General features: G+C 43.0%; 1 protein-coding gene across 2 annotated transcripts in view; it reads left to right on the top strand.

Moving 5' to 3' along the window:
• Positions 1 to 441: 441 nt before the first annotated feature.
• The window catches only part of SFMBT1 (Scm like with four mbt domains 1), a 157,799-nt gene continuing 136,570 nt past the window's right edge, over positions 442 to 21,670 (top strand). Inside the window, exon 1 of one of the 2 annotated variants that reach the window (XM_047776728.1) lies at positions 442 to 781. The gene's annotated coding sequence lies outside the window, so the exon portion shown is untranslated. Of the gene's footprint in view, positions 782 to 1,213; positions 1,444 to 21,670 lie in introns of those variants that run through there. The other variant, XM_047776720.1, reaches the window with a different exon arrangement.

Genomic DNA, 21,670 nt, shown 5'->3' with positions numbered 1-21,670 from the left:
GTTAAAATATCCAGCCAGCAGCGTGCCTGTGAGCAACTCTGTAAAGTGGGGTATTATTTCCCAGCGCAGACTTGAACCGCATTTGGCACCCCTGAACTCCTTGCGGTGGGGATGACTCCTCCACCTTGAAAGGCAGCAGTGATCAGCGCCCGTCGGAGCCCTCCTCTCAGGACCGGGAGTCCGAGCACTCCCAGGTCTCCGAGGCTCGGGCACTTCCTTCTCTCTTCCAGAGCAGGTGGGGACGGGCGAGTGTCTCACCAGCACCTGTGTTCGGTGGGTAAGGGGCGAACGAGCTCGGAGAAGTAAACCGCAAGTGGGCACCTCGGGTTGCGGGGCCGGTTCGTAGTCACTAAGGAGCTACTGTCTCGACCCCGGTGGCCCTGCTCTCCCGCCCGATTTAGACAGCCGTCTCTTGCCACCTCGCCAGGGCCCCGAGCGGCAGGAAAACTCGGATTTACAGGGCGCCTCCTGCGGAAGCCTAGAAATACCGGGTGCGCCGCGGGGCTCCGGTCTGACTTCGCAGTCAGGGGGCAGTTAGGTGCCCTCCCAGGTCTCAAGGGTGCGCCAGATCCCGGACGTGGGCCAGGCGGGCGGACGCAGCCTTCTCCCGCGGCGACACGCGCCTAACTGGGCTCAGGCCGCCGCTCGGTGCGTTCCTGCGCTAATGCCATCTTGCCAGAGGCTGTCACGTGCGGACGACAGCATCGCGCTTCGCCCCGGCCCGAACGCCAAAACCGACATCGGGACGCCACCTGGTTCCCGGGGTTCCATCCAACCCGAGGTGAGGTGCGGGGGCCCTTCCCTCGTGGGTCCGAGCAGGGGCAGGGTGGGCGCTGGGTCCCGGGAGGCGCGTTTCTCCGTCGGGGCCCCAACGGGCCGGGCTGCAGCGCCGTCGGGGGCGGGAGGCGCCACCGCGTGCCCTGTGCCACGGCCCAGGGGGTGTCCAGGGCAAGTTGTGGGCTGGAGCACGCCGGGCGGCGGCGGCGGGTGGCTCTGGACCCCCAGGACTTAAGTCTGCGGTCGCCTCGCCTCCGGCACAGGTCCCGCGGGGCGGGCAGACGCGCGGGAGGGCTTGGAGAGGCCGGGCCGGGGGCCGCCACACGCGCGGCGCGAGGGGCGCCGGCTGCCGGGAGGAGCGCGGATGGTGGGGGGGGCGCGGGCGCATGCGCCCTGCGCCCGTGCCATATTGGAATGAGTCGGAGTGCGGAGCGCCGCGGCCGCCGCCTCCGCCGGAGCGCGGGTGGAGGGGGGCGGGGAGAGCTGCCTGCCGCCCCGCTCCGCGGAGCCCAGCAGGAAGGAGGGCGCGAGCGGGCGAGCGCAGGCGGCGCGAACGGTAAAAGCGTCCGCGCGGGCGAACGAAAAGAAGGAAAGAAAGAAAGAAAACGAGCGCGAGAGGGGAAAAGCGAGCTATTGAGAGAGCGAGCGCGCGAAAACTCCCGGCAGGTAAAAAAGCGGGGCTGCCGGCTGGGCCTTCCCGCGCGGCGGCCTGAAGGGGCGGCGGCGGCGCGGGGACTGGGGACTGCCTGCTGGCCCCTTCTAGGTGGCCGCGCAACTTTGCCAACGAAAATCCGCCGGGAGCCGGCGGCCGGCGGGCGCGCGGGCTGAGGCGCCAACGGGCGGCGGCGGCACGTTGGGGGCGGGGGCGGGGCGGGGGGAGCGCGACGCCAGCGCGCGGCCTGGCGCGCCCCCGAGGCCCCGCGCGCTGGCCGGCCGGGAGGCAGGAGCGCGCCTGGGCGCCTCGCCGCGGCAGCGAGACGCGGCCGGCCGTCTCAAGCCGGCAGCAGGGCGCACGACAGCCCCCGGGCGTGAAAGGAAAGTGGCCAGTCGGCCGCACCGGGGGCGCCCAAGTTCCCTGGCGCGCTGGGCCCGCCGCGCGCCCCTCCCCGCGCCCCTCCCCGCGCGTCCCACGCTCCCGCCCGCCGAGCCCCCGCGGACCCGCCCCCCGGGCTCGCTCCGGGGCCGGGACGCGAACCCGCAGCAGGACTCGGGGGCGCGCCGCCCGCGCAGCGGTCCGAACTTCACAGGGCCAAGGCGGCCACGGCGCAGAGGTGAAGCGTCTAGCGGCCGCCGCAACCGGTTGCTTCGGCCAGCGTGGTGGAGTGCGCTGGGCCTCCCCTGCGCGGCGCGAGCTGGCCGTGGGCTCGCCAGGAACCCGCCCCCGGCCCCAGCTGGACCTGCCGCTCCGGAGGTCCGTGACCGTTTCGATTTCTGTCCTTAAAGTCTGGTTTTGGACCTTGAAGGAAGCTGTAGAGAGGCGAGCAGAGTGTTCTGAAAAGCCAGGCCTGCTTTGTGGGAAGTAGAAACGCCTTGTGAGAACAGAGATAAATTCCCGCGGAAAGGATGCAATGTTAAGTTTTTCACAAGATGTCAGCTGCTCCCTGGGGTCTGAAACTGAGCCGTAAAGCACAGGTCACCTGCACCGTCTTGTTATGCGCTGGGGGTGGTGTAGGACACCCTTGCCGGGGACAGGTTTTTTAATTTAGTGGGGGTTTTTCCCAGCGGGTTACTCAAAGCCATGCGGGTGGACCGCAGCGAGCGAGGTTTCCTGAGTCCTACTTAGAAGTAATACAGTCTTGAGGGCCAAGAAACATCAAAGAGATTTGAAGGGAAATAAGATGAATTTTATCAATCCCTGCTTGTACTTTCTCCTCTGGAACCACATTTTTAAGATGTCACACTTTATTGCCTTGCAAGTAAAATGCCTGAAAATGTAGTTGTTCATTGGTCTACTGTCTTGAGAAGAGCAGAAAATGAGTGTCTTCTTGTGTACGTTTTGGGGCCTTTTGGCCTGGTTTTTTGAGGGATATGTTGAATCTTTCTAGGCCGCAGGTAGATTTCAGAGTTGAGATTTGTTTATAATGTCAGAGAACTAACGGCCTGGTGGAAACGGGAGTGGCCCAAGATCAGGAAACAGTTCTGTAACTACTGTTGTCATTGACTAGCTGCCTTATCTCAGGTATGGAGTATGTTTCTTCCCCTTTATAGATTTGATTTTTCTTATTGCAAAATTGGAGGATGAATAGGTCATCATTCTGCATGCTTTCAGTACTAAAATTTGGTGACTGTTTAAAGTTAAAATTTAAAAAATCTTGGTCTATACTTTGAAAGATTCTGCATAAAAGTGCTCACATGTGCATCTTTATTAAAAATACATTTGAAAAAATATTTTGTAAACTCTAGAATGATTTTTATGTAATTTACTATTTGGAAAGATAGTTCAAATGTATTTAAGTATTTTTTGAGATACATGTATTTATATATGGATATATATTGATTGATTTATTAAGGTCTAACAGTTTTTATGGTTTTTTACTATCTAGAATAACTAAAAATTCTGACCTGGGAATTTTTAGTCAGAAGATGACTTTTTAGTTGAGGCAGTGCTTTGTAGGTTTGGATGTGTGGTTGTTGGCATGATGGTGGACATGGGCCTGGTATTAATCTGTTATTTCCCATTTTTTTGAATACAGATATATTAGCAGACAGTAGGTTTGAAGGATGAATCATGAACTTTCCCAACAAATCAAATTTAGGGTGTCAGTAGGTGAATCAGTTCCTTAAAGCTTAGAAGTTTCTGAGAAAATTAAATGAAAATTGATATTTAAAAAATTCAGTGAAGTAAAAAATGTGGGCATAATGCTTTAATGACTTTTTTTTTTTTTGTCTTTTTGCCATTTCTTGGGCCGCTCTTGGGCCGCTTCCTCAGCATATGGGAGGTTCTCAGGCTAGGGGTCTAATCAGAGCTGTAGCTGCCAGCATATGTCAGAGCCATAGCAACGCGGGTTCCGAGCCGCGTCTGCGACCTACACCACAGCTCACGGCAACACTGGATCCTTAACCCACTGAGCAAGGCCAGGGATCGAACCTGCAACCTCATGGTTCCTAGTTGCATTTGTTAACCACTGTGCCACAGTGGGAACTCCCAGCTTTAATAACCTTTTAAATGAAAGCATTTAACTTGATTTATATATACAGAATACTTGCCTGGTTTATCACGTCGTTAAGATTCTAGTGATGTGGAGTTCCCTGATGACTCAACGGGTTAAGGATCTGTTGTTGTCTCTGCTGTGGCTTGGGTGGCTGCTCTGGTGAGGATTCCATCCCTGGCTTGAACTTCCACATGCAGCAGACATGGCCAAAACAAAAACAAGAGGGAACTGTATCTAATCACGTGTGATGAAACATGATGGAATATAATGTGAAAAAAAGAATGTATATAAATATATAACTGGGTCACTTTGCTGTACAGCAGAAATTGACAGAACATTGTAAATCAACTATAATAAAAAAATTTAAAAAAAGCAAAAAACTCTTGGGAGTTCCCATTATGGCTCAGTGGGTTAAGAACCTGACTACTATTCATGAGGGTGTGGGTTCAGTCCCTGGCCCCACTCAGTGGGTTAAGGATCCGTTGTTGCTGTGGCATAGGCTGGCAGCTGCAGCTCTGATTGGACCCCTAGCCTGGGAACTTCCATGCGCACAAGTGCAGCCCTAAAAAGAAAAGAAAAAAAAAAAAAGACAAAAAACTCTAGCAATGATAACAAAAACAAAAGGTAACTAAAATTATGTCAGTTTTTTAAAAAAATTTCAACATGATTAAGATACCTTTTTTGTTAGATCTCTAGGAAGTTAGGGTTTTTGTTTTGTTTTGCTTTGCTTTTTCAATAAAAAATTATAGTTGATTTACAGTGTTGTACCAATTTTCTGCTGTACAGCAAAGTGACCCAGGGAGGTTAGTTGTTTTTTTTTTTTATATTCCCCACTGAATCAAGTACTTCAGCAATTTTCTTGCCCTTTCCTAATGCTTTTAAATATATTCTTGTACACTTTATTGTTTCCACTGCTGAAGGAGAGGAGTTAGAAGTTGTAAAAATGAATTCTTATTCTCACAAAGGCCTGTGGTTTTACTGCAAGGCCATTTGTGTGATAGAAAGTTGGGAACTGTCTAAGGCCTGTGGTGGGGAAGTATGGGGTATAGTGCACAAAGTTAAGAGATGTATGGGGTATAGTCCGAAAAGTTAAGAGATTTTTCTTTTTTGATTTTTTTGGGCTGTACCTTAGATATGTGGAAGTTCCCAGGCTAGGGACTGAATCCTCACCAGCATAGTGGCCGGAGCCACAGCAGTGACAATACCAGATCCTTAACCCACTAAACCACCAGGGAAGTCCCAGAGATTTTCTTTTGTGAAATAATTCTCTTTCTATGACTCAGTCAGCTGACCAAAAACTAAGCTGTATTTGGTCACTCTACTCCAAGATTCATAGCATCATTAGTGAAGAAAGTAATTGATCAGTTAGTTATTATTGATCCACCATTATTTCTTCTTTCTTTTCTTTCTTCCTTGATAGCCCTTTTTTAGATTTCTTAGCTTTTACATTATCATATGTTTAACTTAAAATTTGTTAGTTTTTTTTTTTTTTTTTTGGTCTTTTTGCCTTTTCTAGGGCCGCTCCTGTGGCATATGGAGGCTCCCAGGCTAGGGGTCTAATCGGAGCTGTAGTCACTGGCCTATACCAGAGCCGCAGAAACGTGGGATGCAAGCCGAGTCTTTGACCTACACCACAGCTCACAGCAACGCCGGATCCTTAACCCACTGAGCAAGGCCAGGAATTGAACCCACAACATGATGGTTCGTAGTCGGATTCATTAACCACTGCGCCAAAACGGGAACTCCTAAAATTTGTTAGATTTTTGAGAGATGCAAAATGAGAAACAAAATATATATGAAAGGAAATTCCCTCTTTTACTATGTTTTTTGTAAACTCTGACTTCTCTCTTTAAAAATGCTTTTCTTATCCATAATCATGCTTTCACAGTGGTAACTAGACTGGGCTTTTATATATGTATATATATACATTTTGCCTTTTAGGGCTGCACCTACAGTGTGTGGAGGTTCCTAGCTGGGGGTTGAATCAGAGCTGTAGCTGCTGGCCTAGGCCACAGCCACAGCAACTTGGGATCCAAGCCACATCTGCAACCTACACCACAGCTCAGGGCAATGCTGGATTCCTCAACCCACTGATTGAAGCCAGGGATTGAACCCGCAACCTCATGGTTATTAGTTGGATTTATTTCCACTGTGCCACAATGGAACTCTGGGCTTATCTTTAGAATGGTAGTTTCGAAGCTGCTATCTTTTGACTTTGAAGTCTATAGAAAAGCTGAACTGTCTACACTTAATTGGCCTTTTTATTATGACTTCATGTCATGTTTGCATTAATTAAATGAATATGATCCCCAAAGCAGAAGACCAAAAGGCAGGTATTTTGAATGCTAAATATTTTTACATTAAAGTTTTTCCTGACTTTTGTTGTTTCCTGAAACTTTTCTTTCTGGAATTATTTGGCTTTTAACAGATATTTCAGAATAGTTTAGATGAGAATGAAAGAATATCTCATCAGTAAATAGTACAGCTTTTGGTTATGGCAGGGTATTTTTCTTTCTATAAATGGAATTTGTTTTCTAACTTGGATGTTTTGTAATTGTAAAAATATTTCTCCTTGTACATAGTTGTTAAATTGGATGGAAGTCTCTGGGGAATTTCATTACCTGGGAGATTTTGAACCATTAGATGTCAGGGAGTAGGATTTTGATATGACTCCATACTTCTTCAAGTAGTACTGGCCCAGGGGAAAATGTCTACAGTAGAAAGGATGTGGTCAGGTTGTTACAAGTTCATTTTTAAACTTTACAAAAGTAGGAGAGGATAAGACAGGTTTTTTTTTTTTTGTCTTTTGTCTTTTTTGTTGTTGTTGTTGTTGTTGTTGCTATTTCTTGGGCCGCTCCCGCGGCATATGGAGGTTCCCAGGCTAGGGGTTGAATCGGAGCTGTAGCCACCGGCCTACGCCAGAGCCACAGCAACGCAGGATCCGAGCCGCGTCTGCAACCTACACCACAGCTCACGGCAACGCCGGATCGTTAACCCACTGAGCAAGGGCAGGGATCGAACCTGCAACCTCATGGTTCCTAGTCAGATTCGTTAACCACTGCGCCACGACGGGAACTCCTAAGACAGGTTTTTGATAGAAAAATTATGACTTTACTGCAGAAGTTCTAACAGGTTTGACTCTAAACCTTTGCCTGAGGCTCAGAGGCACCTATAGATTTGTAATTATTTTCTAGTCTCTTTTATTCAAGAGGATGTTTATAAATTTATTCAGTCTCTTTCTCTTTAGATCATCACTCAAGGACACAATTAAAAAACAAAAAAAAAATATGGTCCATATATTATGGTAAAAGTATCAGGTCCCTGCTGAACTTTGTAGTTTGATAGTTGAGTAACTTCAGAGCCAAGCACTGGACTGTGTGTTTAAAGTCTATATAGTGGCATTTCTAACATGGTGTCCAGTGCTGCATACAGGTTCCTTTCTGATTTTTCTGCTTAATCTAGAGAAAAGTTAATCACTAGACTGATGTGAGGTGAATAGGGCACTCGACAGTACCTGCTTGGTCTGGGAAAGTTGGTGCTGGACTGAGATGACATTTGGAGGTCTTAGATGAGAGATGGAGGGTGGTTTGTCAGTAGCTGCAAGTGCAAGACAGTCGTATTTGGAATAACAATATGAGATGGCCTGAGAAGTTTAGCAGTCATTAAAATACCTGAAGAATTTTTCCCGCTGAAATTCGTTTTAAAATGTTAACCAACAAGAACTTTGATTTGAACTATTATTATAATTTCTATTACCCAGAATGGTTTTTTAAAAAGTATTTGAGGTGGCTGCTATATAATAATATTTACCTAGTGGTAAGGCTAGCTGTGAGTTATCACTAGTTTTTCACATTAATTTCATGTTAATTGTGTACCAGACTAGAGTGCTTTCTTGTCTCTGAGTTTTTGCTAGTGTTTTCTTACCAGTTCTGATAAAACATGCTTTTTCTATGTTAAAAATAGTATATGGTAATTTGTATTCATAACTTTAAACTACTTTGGCTTATTTTTACTTATGTCATTATAAAATAACCTTCTTGGGGTGATTAATGATAACACAGATGCATTTAACATATCACCTGTCTAGAACACTGTAAATGAGCAAGTAAAGTATTTTTAAAATTTTCATTATTTTAAAAAATTTTAACTTTTTCAGTTGTGGTAAAATATGTAACATAAAATTTACCACTTTAAAGTATACAATTCTGTGGCATTAGAAACATGCACAGTGTTGCATTATCCATTTCAGGAACTTTTTCATCTTCCCAAACTGAAATTCTGTACTATTGGCAGTAATTGCCATTCCTCTCTCTGCAGCTTCTGTGACCACCATTCTACTTCTGCCTCTGTCAATTTGACCATTCTGGCTACCTCATATAAGTGGAATCATACAGTATTTGCCATCTTGGGAGTGACTTATTTCACTAGCATATTGTCCTCCAAGGTCATCCGTGTTGTAGCATGTGTGTCAGAATTTCCTTTTGAAGAAATACATTTCTACAGCAAGTAAAAGAGGTCATGGAACCCTGTGCACTAAACTTTGTTTACTTCTCTTGGAAGCACTCTGTATGTGCCAGGTGCCAGCAGAGCTGTGAGAACCAGGTACCTTTTCATTAGATGTAGTTCTGTGGTTATTGGAAGAAAAGAGAAATGGAAGCAGAATGTGACAGCAGCATGGAAGACAGGGGAAGTGTAAAAATAAAGGTTGCTACAGTCTAGGATCTCTTTTGGATGGAGACAGAGAGCCTTGTGGGTCTTAGGATATCACCTTATTGTGCAATCACTGATATTTACAGTGTCGGCCTTAGAGCATTCTATCCAGAACAGTTAACCAAAAGAGTTTGTGTGTTTAAAAGTTGTAAATAGGCCTTTAGCTATCTGAGAGGCATGATTATTCAGTGACTCACTCCCCAGCTGTTCTGGTTAGTTGAGGTTTTGTCATATTTCACTCTCATTTCTGTATTACTGGAAAATTAATGAGTATTTAAAGACTTAATAGCTTACATAACAGTGTTACCACATAATTAATGCTTTATATTTTAGCTTTATTGTATTACTTTAATTCTGTATTTGGGAAATATAGATGTCCAGTCAGAGAGAGAAAGCAGGTTTGATAGAACTAAGAAGTTGAGCACTTTCAGATTAGCTAAAGAGGTGTAAGGATTTTAAAATTTTTATTGTCTTATTTACTATTATTTTAAGTATTTTTAACTGAAGTATAGTTGATTTACAAGGTTTTGTTAGTTTCAGACATATAGCAGAGTGCTTCAGTTATGTGTGTGTATACACACACACACACACACACACACACACAAACTTTTTCAGATTCTTTTCCATTATAGGTTATTATAAGATATTGAAGGAATTCCTTGGTGGCTTAGTGGTTGGGGATCCAGTATTGTAACTGTTGTGGCTTGGGTTCAATCACTGACCTGGAAACTTCTTCATGCTGCGGGCACAGCCAAAATAAACAAAGTGTGACTTTCTATTCAAGCCAAGTAATTAAAAAAAAAGATAATTGAATACAATTCCCTGTGCTATATACATCTTTACTATTACTTCTGATGCCTGTATTAGTTAGTAAGCATGGGGTGAATTTCCTGAATATTATTTGTTCGGGGGGTGGTAGTGGGGTACATCTTAGAGCATCCATTGATCACCTTCTCCCTGACTTCTTTCTTTCTTTTTTTTTTTCCTGATTTCCTTCTTGACAAGGGTACTTTTGACTATCTTCATGACAGTGATTGTCATTAAGCTTGATGTTTTTTGGTGCCTTTATTTACTGCTCAGTTCTTAAGAAAATTAGAGTGGTTAGTTATTTCCTAGAGTTAGTAAGGCTTTTCTGGAAGTATCCGTTTCTTTGGCAAGATATTATCCCTTGGGCACCGGTAGGGACCTCTTTTATACCATATTGTCCCCATTGTGTATCGATGATGCTCTTGAATTACCAGTTAAACATTTTAGGAACTCCAGTTTATATACCAGAGTCAGTTTGTCAATTTTTAATTTGAAAATTGGAGTTTCTCAGTGAACTGTTAGAATAGAAATCCTTTTCTTTATTAAAAAACATTAAGTACCTATTCTTTCCAGGAACATAGTTTTGATTATTTTTATTATTGAGCAAGATGGGCGGGGGTAGGTGGTCTAGTAGCTAAGGCTAGAAATACGAAAAACTGGGTTTTTTGTTACTATTATGGTCATTTATGGTATCTGAATCCCTTGATCTCTTAATGTAATATTTATTAGTTTTCATTTTGTTTCCCTTTTGAAGTAGATTTTAGTTCTCAGTCATGGGTTTTACTGCATTTAAAATACACATAGGGTTTTTTTTTTTTGGCTACGCCCCTGGCAAATGGAAGTTTCTGGACCAGGGATCCAGCCCACACCACAGCAGCATTGCAAGCTCTGCAGTGATAATGCTGTATGCTTAACCTGTTGCACCACAAGAGAACTCCTGTAAGTTTTTATTGTTATTAATACAATGCTACACAAATAGGGAAACACACTTAATCTGCTCTTAGGCATTATTTGCCCTTGGTTTTTCTTAAGGGCTCCTTGGTGAACTGAGAGAAACTTTAAATGACTGTTGCCAGACCCTGTTGGCAGTAGTAGTAGTGACAAGGGAAGCAGAGGGCTGGGTATAGTCTTCTGGCTTTCCCTTCTAAGGTGGATCTCCCTTCTCTGCAGTGCTTGAGGAGGGCTTCTTGACTCCTAGAGCCAGTTCCAGGACTTCAGGACACAACTGGATTCTGAAAACACTGTCTTTCCTCCCTACCTACCTCTTGACCTTTACCCTGATCTTGGCTTCCTATTAACTTTGAGAGGAGCTCTTTCCAGAACAACTCTACTAGTGAAATCTTAGGTTCTGGTACGGTATTCCTTTTCTGCAGCCTCCTTGAGAACCTTCCCTACTCTCCCTGTCTCATCTTTGATCTTTTTTTTTTTTTTTTCCTTTTTGTCTTTTCTGGGTGCACCCGCGGCATATGGAAATTCCCAGGCTGGGGGTCTAATAGGAGCCACAGCTGCCACAGCAACTCAGGATCTGAGCTGCATCTTTGACCTACACCACAGCTCACAGCAACGCAGGATCCTTAATCCACTGAGCGAGGCCAGGGATCGAACCTGCAACCTCAATGTTCCTACTTGGATGTTTCCCCTGCGCCACAGTGGGGAACTCCTCATCTTTGATCTTAATATGACCTCCTTTTCCTCTCAGAGCGTTCCAGCCCCTGTAGGCCTGGAGCCATTGTCTAATCTTCTGTTTGCTTCCTGGCAATACCCTTTACTCTGGTCCCTTTGCCCTTCTGCATCTTCTGCTCTGTAGAGCACCACAACCACCAGTCCAACCTGTGCCCTCTTCTCTGTTGTGGATAGACTACCTGGAATTCATGGTCTCTGAAGTGGCCTTGTGTGGGGCTGGCTCCACAGGGTCCTGTATCAAGGCAGTCCCTTTTCTTTTCAAACCCTCCCTTTTTCTCTGTTTGCATCCCTCTTGGTGGATTTACCCACATTTAAACTTCATTTAGCCCTTGTGCCCCCTAAAACTTTTTTGCTGAATTTCAGATCCATATATCCTCTGCTGTCTTAGTTTGGACTTTTCCCTGCTGGCCCCTCAAAATCTACAGGTCCCAAACAGAATCCCTCAGTCTACCCTAAATATACTCCTAGCCAGACCTAGGGAGATGGCTCCCTAGGTCTCTTTTTTAACATTTCTCCTTGCTAATAGTATCCATTTTTCGCCCAGCAGCTTTCTCGTGGAACTCAGAGTCTTATTCTATTTTCTTTTCTCTTTCTCTTCTTCTTCTTCTTCTTTTTTTTTTTTCCCCCTGTGATATGTGGAAGTTCCCAGGCCAGGAAACACACCTGAGCCATAGCAGTGATAATGCTGAATCCCCAACCACTAGGCCATCAGGGAACTCCCACCAGAGTCTCATTCTTGAATTACCAACCTCTGACTTAAGAATGTGTAGTTCTGGGAGTTCCCTTTGTGGCTCAGTGGAAATGAATCTGACTAGCAACCATGAGGGCACAGGTTCAATCCCTGGCCTTGCTCAGATGGTTAAGGATCTGGCATTGCTGTGGCTGGGGTGTAGGCCAGCCGCTACAGCTCCGATTCAACCCCTAGCCTGGAAACTTCTGTATGCCTCAAATGCGGCCCTAAAAAGACCAAAAAAAAAAAAAAAAAGAACATGTAGTTCTGACTCCTTGACTTTCAAACTTTTTTTTTTTCCTTTTTTGGAAGGCTTTGACTTTTTTATGTTTTATCAAAGTATAGTTGATTTGCAGTGTTGTGCCAATTTCTGCTGTACAGCAAAGTGACCCAGTCATACATGTATATATATTCCCTTTCTTATATTATCGTCCATCATGTTCTATCCCAAGAGACTGGATATAGTTCACTGTGCTATACAGGGGAAGACTTTTATTTTTATTTATTTTAATTTTTTTATTACTCAATGAATTTATTGCATTTATAGTTGTACAGTGATCATCACAATCCAATTTTATAGGATTTCCAACCCACAGTGGAAGACTTTTAATTAATAAATTAAGTCATTTAAATAGAGGATCATTCAGTCTTTCTATTTCTTCTTGTGTCAGTTTTGGCAAACAATGTTTTTCAAGAAATTTGTGTATTTCATCTAATTTGTCAAGTTAACATTTTTAAATTACCCTTCGAATATCCGTATGATCCCTATCAAAGTCCCCCTTTCCCTGACCGATCTGTCTAGATGTTTATCAGTTGTTAATCTTCTCAGAGAACAGATTTTTTATTTTATTTTTTGCTTTTTAGGGCATATGGAAATTCCCAGGCATATGAAAATTCCCAGGCTAGGGGTCAAATTGGAGCTGCAACTGCTAGCCTCTACCGTAGCCACAGCAATGCAGGACGTACACCACAGCTTATGGCAATGCCAGATACTTAACCCACTAAGCGAGGGCATCGAACCTGCATCTTCGTGGTTATTAGTCGGGTTTGTTACCATTGAGCCACAACAGGAACTCCAGAGAACCAGCTTCTGGTTTCATTGATATATCTACCTCTATTGTTTTCTTGTGTTTTGTTTCATTATTGTTATTGTTATTTGTCTTTTTAGGGCCATACCTGTGGTTTATGGAGGTTCCAGGTTAGGGGTCAAATCGGAGCTATAGCTGCTGGTCTGTGCCACACAGCCAGGGAGGGGATTGAGCCCGCGTCTTCATGGATGCTAGTCAGGTTCGTTAACTGCTGAGCCATGGCAGGAAATCCTTTTTTTTTTTTTTTTTTTTTTTTTGCTTTTTAGGGCCACACTCGTGGCATATGGAGGTTCCCAGGCTGGGGGTCTAATCAGAGTTGCAGCTGCTGGCCTACACCAGAGCCACAGCAATGCCAGATCCAAGCCGAATCTGCGACCTACACCACAGCTCACAGCAATGCCAGATCTTTAACCCACTGAGTGAGACCAGGGATCGAACCTGCACTCTCATGGTTCCTAGTCTCGGATTCGTTTCCGCTGCGCCACGATGGGAACTCTCAGGAACTCCTATTTTCTATACTTTGCTTACTCTGGATTTTTTTTTAAAAGGTTTTTTTTTTTTTCTATTATAGTTGATTCAAACATTTTTGAAGCTTTGGAACCCTTTAAGTGAACTCTTTCTAGGAAGCCTAATATGTAAAATAACTAGAGTTCTGGTGGAAGGGTAGTGAAAGGCTAGCATCCTTTTCTGCCCCTTCCTCCTCTGATGCAGAGCTGGTGTCTGGTCCTTAAACTCAGTAAGTGGAGCTCTCTGGAGTTGCTCAGTACTACCTGAAGGCACTTTGCACATCTGAAAACCACTTGATCAGTTCTGCACCTCACCTGTTTCCCATTGGTTTCATTTTAATTGTGACTTATAAACATAATTAATGTCATGATGAATCTTGCCAAGGAAAAGGAAAGCCACTTTGGAAAGTGAAAGTAGGTATTAGAAAGAGCCAGCTCCTTTAAATGCTGGGTCTTTCAAAAGTGCCCAAGGGTTCCTTTCAGATTTTACAGAAGTCTCTACTGACACGTATCCTTTTCTCTTTAAAGCTGCTCTTCTACAACATGAACATTCAAGTAAATTTAGTTTAGTTTTACGGTTTTTGTTTTGTTCATTTACTAGTATAGCAGGTTTGTTCAACCTATAGTATAACTAAAATGTTAAATATTTACAGTGAAAAATGCAGTCTGTTGCCTCCAAATGGTTGTCCACTCCCTCTGCCACCCCCCTTCCTTCTCCAGTCCATCTGATACAGTAGCCAGATAGATCTCTCTAAACAAACGTGATTTTATTACATAAACATCCCACTGCCAGCAGGGTGAAGTCCAGGCTCCTCAAGAATGTGCACAGAAACCTTGAAGAGCTTGTCCCATTACCTGCCCAGCTTCTCACACGTGCTTTCCTTGTAGCCATGCTCAGACCCCGCTCTGCCACACATCCAGTGCTACATGTGTCCAGTTTGGCCAAAACTGACACAATGCTCCCCCAATGTCATTCTCACATGTATCAGTCTTATACCTTTGGTCAGATTTGATTACCATAACTATCATTTTAATATTTAAAAATTTGACTTAAAAATTTTGACTTTTTAATTTAAATTTTATAAAGCATTATTACATTTTAAAAGTAAAAATAAATATAGTACTAATCTAGTCAGTTTATTAAAAGACATTCTTTTTAAAAAATTTTTTTTAAATTTATTTTTTTTCCCACTGTACGGCAAGGGGATCAAGTTATCCTTACATGTATACATTTTTTCCCCCCACCCTTTGTTCTGTTGCAATATGAATATCTAGACACAGTTCTCACTGCTACTCAGCAGGATCTCCTTGTAAATCTATTCTAAGTTGTGTCTGGTAAGCCCAAGCTCCCGATCCCTCCCACTCCCTCCCTCTCCCATCAGGCAGCCACAAGTCTCTTCTCCAAGTCCATGATTTTCTTTTCTGAGGAGATGTTCATTTGTGCTGGATATTAGATTCCAGTTATAAGTGATATCATATGGTATTTGTCTTTGTCTTTCTGGCTCATTTCACTCAGTATGAGATTCTCTAGTTCCATCCATGTTGCTGCAAATGGCATTATGTCATTCTTTTTGATGGCTGAGTAGTATTCCATTGTGTATATATACCACATCTTCTGAATCCAGTCATCTGTCGATGGACATTTGGGTTGTTTCCATGTCCTGGCTATTGTGAATAGTGCTGCAATGAACATGCGGGTGCATGTGTCTCTTTTAAGTAGAGTTTTGTCCGGATAGATGCCTAAGAGTGGGATTGCGGGGTCGTATGGAAGTTCTATGTATAGATTTCTAAGGTATCTCCAAACTGTTCTCCATAGTGGCTATACCAGCTTAAATTCCCACCAGCAGTGCAGGAGGGTTCCCTTTTCTCCACACCCCATCCAGCACTTGTTATTTGTGGACTTATTAATGATGGCCATTCTGACTGGTGTGAGGTGATATCTCATGGTAGTTTTGATTTGCATTTCTCTTATAATCAGCGATGTTGAGCATTTTTTCATGTGTTTGTTGGCCATCTGTATATCTTCTTTGGAGAACAGTCTATTCAGGTCTTTTGCCCATTTTTCCATTGATTGATTGGTTTTTTTGCTGTTGGGTTGTATAAGTTGTTTATATATTCTAGAGATTAAGCCCTTGTTGGTTGCATCATTTGAAACTGTTTTCTCCCATTCTGTAAGTTGTCTTTTTGTTTTCTTTTGGGTTTCCTTTGCTGTGCAAAAGCTTTTCAGTTTGATGAGGTCCCATTGGTTTATTTATTTATTTATTTATTTATTTTGTCTTTTGTCTTTTTTGTTGTTGTTGTTGTTGCTATTTCTTGGGCCGCTCCCGCGGCATATGGAGGTTCCCAGGCTAGGGGTTGAATCGGAGCTGTAGCCACCGGCCTACGCCAGAGCCACAGCAACGCGGGATCCGAGCCGCGTCTGCAACCTACACCACAGCTCACGGCAACGCCGGATCGTTAACCCACTGAGCAAGGGCAGGGACCGAACCCACAACCTCTTGGTTCCTGGTCGGATTCGTTAACCACTGCGCCACGACGGGAACTCTCATTGGTTTATTTTTACTCTTATTTCTATTGCTTTGGGAGACTGACCTGAGAAAATATTCATGATGTTGATGTCAGAGAGTGTTTTGCCTATGTTTTCTTCTAGGAGTTTGATGGTGTCCTGTAAAAGACATTCTTCAGTAAGGTTCTCAACAAAGCCTTCTGTACTTAAAATTTTTAAAAACTATACCTCACAAGGAATTGATTTTTTTTTTTTTAGGTGTGATAATGGCATTGTGATTAGACATGAGAATGCCCTTATTCTTGGAAGAAGCAAGCTAAAGAGTTTAAAAGTGAGGATTATGAAGTCTTCAACACTTTGGAACGGCTCATAAAGTGTGCGCGTGTGTGTGTGCGCGCACATATATAGAAAGATAAAGCAAATCAGAAAAATTTTAGTAACTCTTGAGTCTGAGTGGAAAGTGGAATATTTTCAAAATCTGTTTGAAAATTTTGGTAAAATCTTATTTTGTCAGGACTATAAAAATGATCGCAAAAAAGACTGAAAAGGAAGTTGGTATTAAAAAAGTTTTTAATCCCAATTCACAATGGATAACACACACACACACACACACACACGCACGCACGCACGCACACGCATATACAGAGAGCACAGACTCACTTGTTTTTCTTTTTCTTCTTATTATATTTTTGTCTTTTTAGGGCCACACCTGGAGCACATAGAAATTCCCAGGCTGGGGGTCAAATTGGAGCTGTAGCTGCCGGCCTATACCATGGATCCCAGCTGCATATGTGACCTACACCACAGCTCCTTAACCCACAGCCAGATCCTTAACCCACTGGACAAGGCCAGGGATTGAACCTGTGTCCTCAGGGATACTAGTTGTGTTTGTTACTGCTAAACCACAATGGGAACTCCCCAGACTCACTTGTTGAGATAACATTTATTTATTTTATTTTATTTTCTTATTTTATTTTTTAATTTTTTTTGCTTTTTAGGGCTGCACCTAAGGCATATGGAAGTTCCCAGGCTAGGGGTCAAATCAAAGCTGCAGCTGCCAGCCTATACCGCAGCCATAGCAATATGGGATTTGAGCCTCGTCTCCAACCTATACCACAGCTCATGGCAATGCAGGATCCCAGACCCACTGTTTGAGGCCAGGGATCTAACCTGCATCCTCATGGATTCTAGTTGGATTTGTTTCCGCTGCACCACAATGGGAATTCCCACTGGGAGTATGGGAATATATCTTGCAAAATGAGCACCATGATAAGACTAGTTAACATCTGTCATCATACCTGGCTATAAAATTTTTTTCTTATGATGATGATTTCTAAAATTTACTCTCTTGGATACTTTTCGAATGTGCAATACACTGTAATTAACTATGGTTGCCATGCTGTACATTACCTCTCCATGACTTATTTTATAACTAGAAGTTTGTGACTTTGAAATTCTTAATAAAGCCTATTTAAGCAATACCTGTGAAGTTGCAGTTGAGAATTTTATTAACTCTTTTTTTCCTCACTCTAGTTTAATGATGCCACATAAGTACTTAAGAGTCTTTAGTGGCCCTTAAATTTTCTCATGTTCCACCAGTGGTTTGGGTATTGTGCTTAGGGTACTGCACTAAGGAGATTCTTTTTTTTTTTTTTTTTCAGGGCTGCACCCGTAGCATATGGAGTTTCCCACGCTAGGGGTTGAATTGGAGCTGTAGCCACGCCATATCTGAGCCGTGTCTGTGACTTACACCAGAGCTCACGACAACTCGGGATCTTTAACCCACTAAACGAGGCCAGGGATCAAACCTGCATCCTCATGGATACTAGTCAGATTTGTTTCCACTGAGCCACGATGGGAACTCCTACTAAGGAGATTCTTGCTTGTCCTCTAAGACTCAGGTCTCCTGTGGAGTCTTCCTTCCTGGACTCCTCCTTTGCCTTGGGCGCTCACAGCATTCTACATATTCTTCTCTTAGGAGTATTACAATTACAATTATTTGCTCAGTGTTTCTCATCTCTACCAGACTGAGAGCTGAAGGTGAGAAGACCCTGTTTTATTCCTCATCTGTACCTTACACACAGCCTAGCAGAGAGTAGACAGTTGATAAATTGTAGTTGAATGAAGGCACAGAAGCAGTACTGCAGCATTACCATTTATAACATTATTTCTACTCGAAAATGTGTTGTGATCTAAATAAGAAACTATTATGTTTAATCAGATCTTTTCTTGTCACTCCCAGGATTAAAGCCTGCCAGTAGCTTTTACCGTAATTACAATAAAATTCAAACTACTTTTGTGACCTGTAATGCTCTTTGTGATTTTATTTTTAAACTGGGAATTTTTAAATTTTTTTTAACTTTTTTTAATCTTATGCTTGTACCCACAGCATATGGAAGTTCTGGGCCAGGGATTGAATACGATCTGTAGCTGCAAGTGATGCTGCAGCTGCCACAATGCCAGATCCTTTAACCTACTGCCTCTGGCTGGGGATAAACCCTCGCCTCCACAGTGACTTGAGCTGCTGCAGTCATTACTGTTTGACTTTCTTCATGGCACTTATCACTATATGAAATTATCTTATTTTTAGCTCATTTTAATCTTTAAAGTAAAATTTTTAATTTATTATAAAGTGCTTTGAAGCCACACTGTAGAGAATATTAAAACCTACTTCGTTTCTTACTGTTTCTTGTGGGACAACTAAACAGTGCACTAATTTCATTGCTCTTCTGTTTACTGTTGTAAAGTCCAGGAAGATAACAGCCAGGTCTGTCCTTTAATTATCAGCATGGCATCCCTGTACTGAGAACAGTACAAAGCAAATACACATATGTTAAGTGGAGGTATAAATGAATAACCAGTTTGTAATGATCTAAGAAAAATTTTTTAAGTCTGGAGGTTTTTTATTTTCTTTAACCCATTTTTGGCTTCCCTGCAGGATATGGAGTTCCTAGGCCAGGGATAGGATCAGAGCTGCAGTTGTGATCTCTGCTGCGTTTGCAGCAATACAAGATCTTTTAAACCAATGTGTTGGGCCAGGGATCTAACCTGTGTCCTGGCACTGCAGAGATGCTACTGATCCTGTTGCACCACAGTGAGAACTGCTATGGAGATTTTTGTGCAGTGTTGTAGTTAAGTTCTCAATGTTCAGAATTTTTTTTTTAAATGAGAAGCCAGTATTTTGTCGTATTTTGCCACTTGAAGTGTCTATTTATTGTTTTAGATGAGCAAAATTCCTTTCCTCAACTTCATTTTCTTTATCACATTAACTTATAGCATCACTTTTTTGAGGATAACTGCCCATCTTTAGATCTTCGACAAATAACATTTCTGTCAGTAAAAATCAAATTGAAGGGCATTAGCTCCAGTCATTTGCTTTACTTTTCATGGTAGCATTTACAAGGCAATTAGCAGTCTGGTTCTCTGTGGACATGGAATAAGTCAACTTCACTTCCTTTGCCCTATTGTGACTGATGAGAGCCTGTTATTCACAGGTGCATGAGCCCTAGGTGGAACTTCAGAATCATATTTAGTGGATCCACTGTCTTCCCACCATTTTTTTTTTTTTTTTTGCTGCTGGCATAGCATATCAAAATTCCCAGTTCCAGGAGGATCAAACCTGCACTGTAGCAGGCAACCCAAAGCCATAGCAGTGGCAATGCTGAATCCTTAACCCACTGAGCCACCAGGGAACTCCTCTCCCACCATTTTAATTGAATCAGTGCTCTTATTGTAGGAGCATTGATGATGTATTTGGATGAGGACTGGGGGGTCTCTTGAGAGCAGGGGAGGCATCTACAGAGGTGGGAGAAGTTGACCAGGCTTAGGGTTTGCCTACAATTTCCTCTTAACCTCTAGCCAATCATGCTTGGAAATGGAGAAGTTTTAGAAATTCTAAGTTCTTGGAAATGGAGAAGTTTTGAAAACTAATTTTTTACTTAGCTAATTTTTGGCTTGAGAGGGTTTAGAAAATTTGGACTCTTCAGTAACTCTAAAGTTCTTTGTTAGTTTAGAAACAAAGAGATGTTATATAAAAACTATTTACTCATGATTAGTGCATGATAGTAACATATAAAATGTAACTAACCAAACTTTAGCTTCAGACGTTAATATATTTGAATCATTTAAACTTTGGTTACATTTAAGGGATTTTTTTTTGCATTTTGGTTTGAGGAGCAGGTATGCTTTTTTTAGTGTTACGGTAAAAAGTTGAAAGTTACTGTGGGTAGAATGGACCTCTTTATATCCCACTCCTCCACCCACCCTAGTTTTACTGCATTCAGATTTTGCCACAAAGAATTTAGAGGTAGATAAGAAAAGTGAGATTGCTTTTAATAACTTTTTCCCCCATTGCCTTTATTTTTATTGTAATCCCAGACTTAAAACTTCTTAATTTTTTTTCTAGACATGGTTACATATACATAGCAAAATATTTTTTGGATAGTAAAAAAGAGTGTACTATACTGAGATCCCTAGTTGTTCAATCCCTTTTCTAGGCCACTACTTCCCTAGTTTCTCTTGTTTTCTTCCAGAAAAAATTTATTTGTATAAAAATATGCATTTCCCCATTCACTTAAAAAAATAAACTGATAGTGCTCTTTTTACTTAAAATATCTTAGATATATCCAAGTACACAGAGATCTGCCTCATTCTTTAAATGATTGCCTAGTATTCTGTTATATGGATGCACTGTAGTTGATTCATTTGGCTCTCTATTTTGGATTATTTCCAGTTTTTTATGCTATAAGTGTCATGGACTAATAACTGAATTTGCTTGGATTAAGACAGGGTTTCTTTTTTTTTTTTTTTTGTCTTTTTTGCCATTTCTTGGGCCGCTCCTTCGGCATATGGAGGGTCCCAGGCTAGGGGTCGAAACGGAGCCATAGTCGCTGGCCAACACCAGAGCCACAGCAACTCGGGATCCGAGCCGCATCTGCAACCTACACCACAGCTCACGGCAGTGCCGGATCCTTAACCCACTGAGCGACGCCAGGGATTGAACCCTCAACCTCATGGTTCCTAGTCGGATTTGTTAACCACTGAGCCACAATGGGAACTCCAAGACAAGCTTTCTAATAGTTAAAGGATTTTTTTCTGAAATAGTGTATTTGTATAAGTAGACCATTCTCTAGCACTGGGTGCAGTAGAGTAAGAGGAGTTAGAGGTAAAGTCACATTGAAGTCTTCCGTCCACCCCACCACTCCATCCCCTTCCTGTGGGGCAGAATAGGTGGAGAGGGCAGAATTCCCAACCACGTCTTGGGAGGCTGAAATGTCTGAAGAGGCGCATGGACTGTGAGGTGTTAACGATGACTTTGAGCCCAAGGCCTGTGTGTGTCCCTTATGTTATCAATTTAGATAATTTGTGTTCTGTGTTTTTCCCCCCCATTTTTGGCTCCCCTTATGCATTTGGAGCTCCTGGGCAGGGATCCCATCCGAGCTGCAGTTGCGACCTAAGCCACAGCTGCGGCAACACCAGATTCTTAACCCACTGTGCTGGGTCGGGGATTGAACCTGTGTCCTGGTGCTCCCAAGATGCCACCAATCCCATTGTGCCATAGCAGGAGCTCCTGTGTTTTGGTTTTGAGAAAATTGCAGCAGCATGGATTGGCTAACACATTATATCACATTCTGGAAGTTTTTTTGTGTTCTTTTGTTCATTGGCAGTAATACAGCTAAATTTTTTTAAGTTGATTTTTTTATCTGAGCCGC

The sequence above is a fragment of the Phacochoerus africanus genome, chromosome 1 (genome assembly GCF_016906955.1).
Source record: "Phacochoerus africanus isolate WHEZ1 chromosome 1, ROS_Pafr_v1, whole genome shotgun sequence".
NCBI classification, from domain to species: domain Eukaryota; kingdom Metazoa; phylum Chordata; class Mammalia; order Artiodactyla; family Suidae; genus Phacochoerus; species Phacochoerus africanus.
This window is presented reverse-complemented; position numbering and strand designations above follow the sequence as displayed.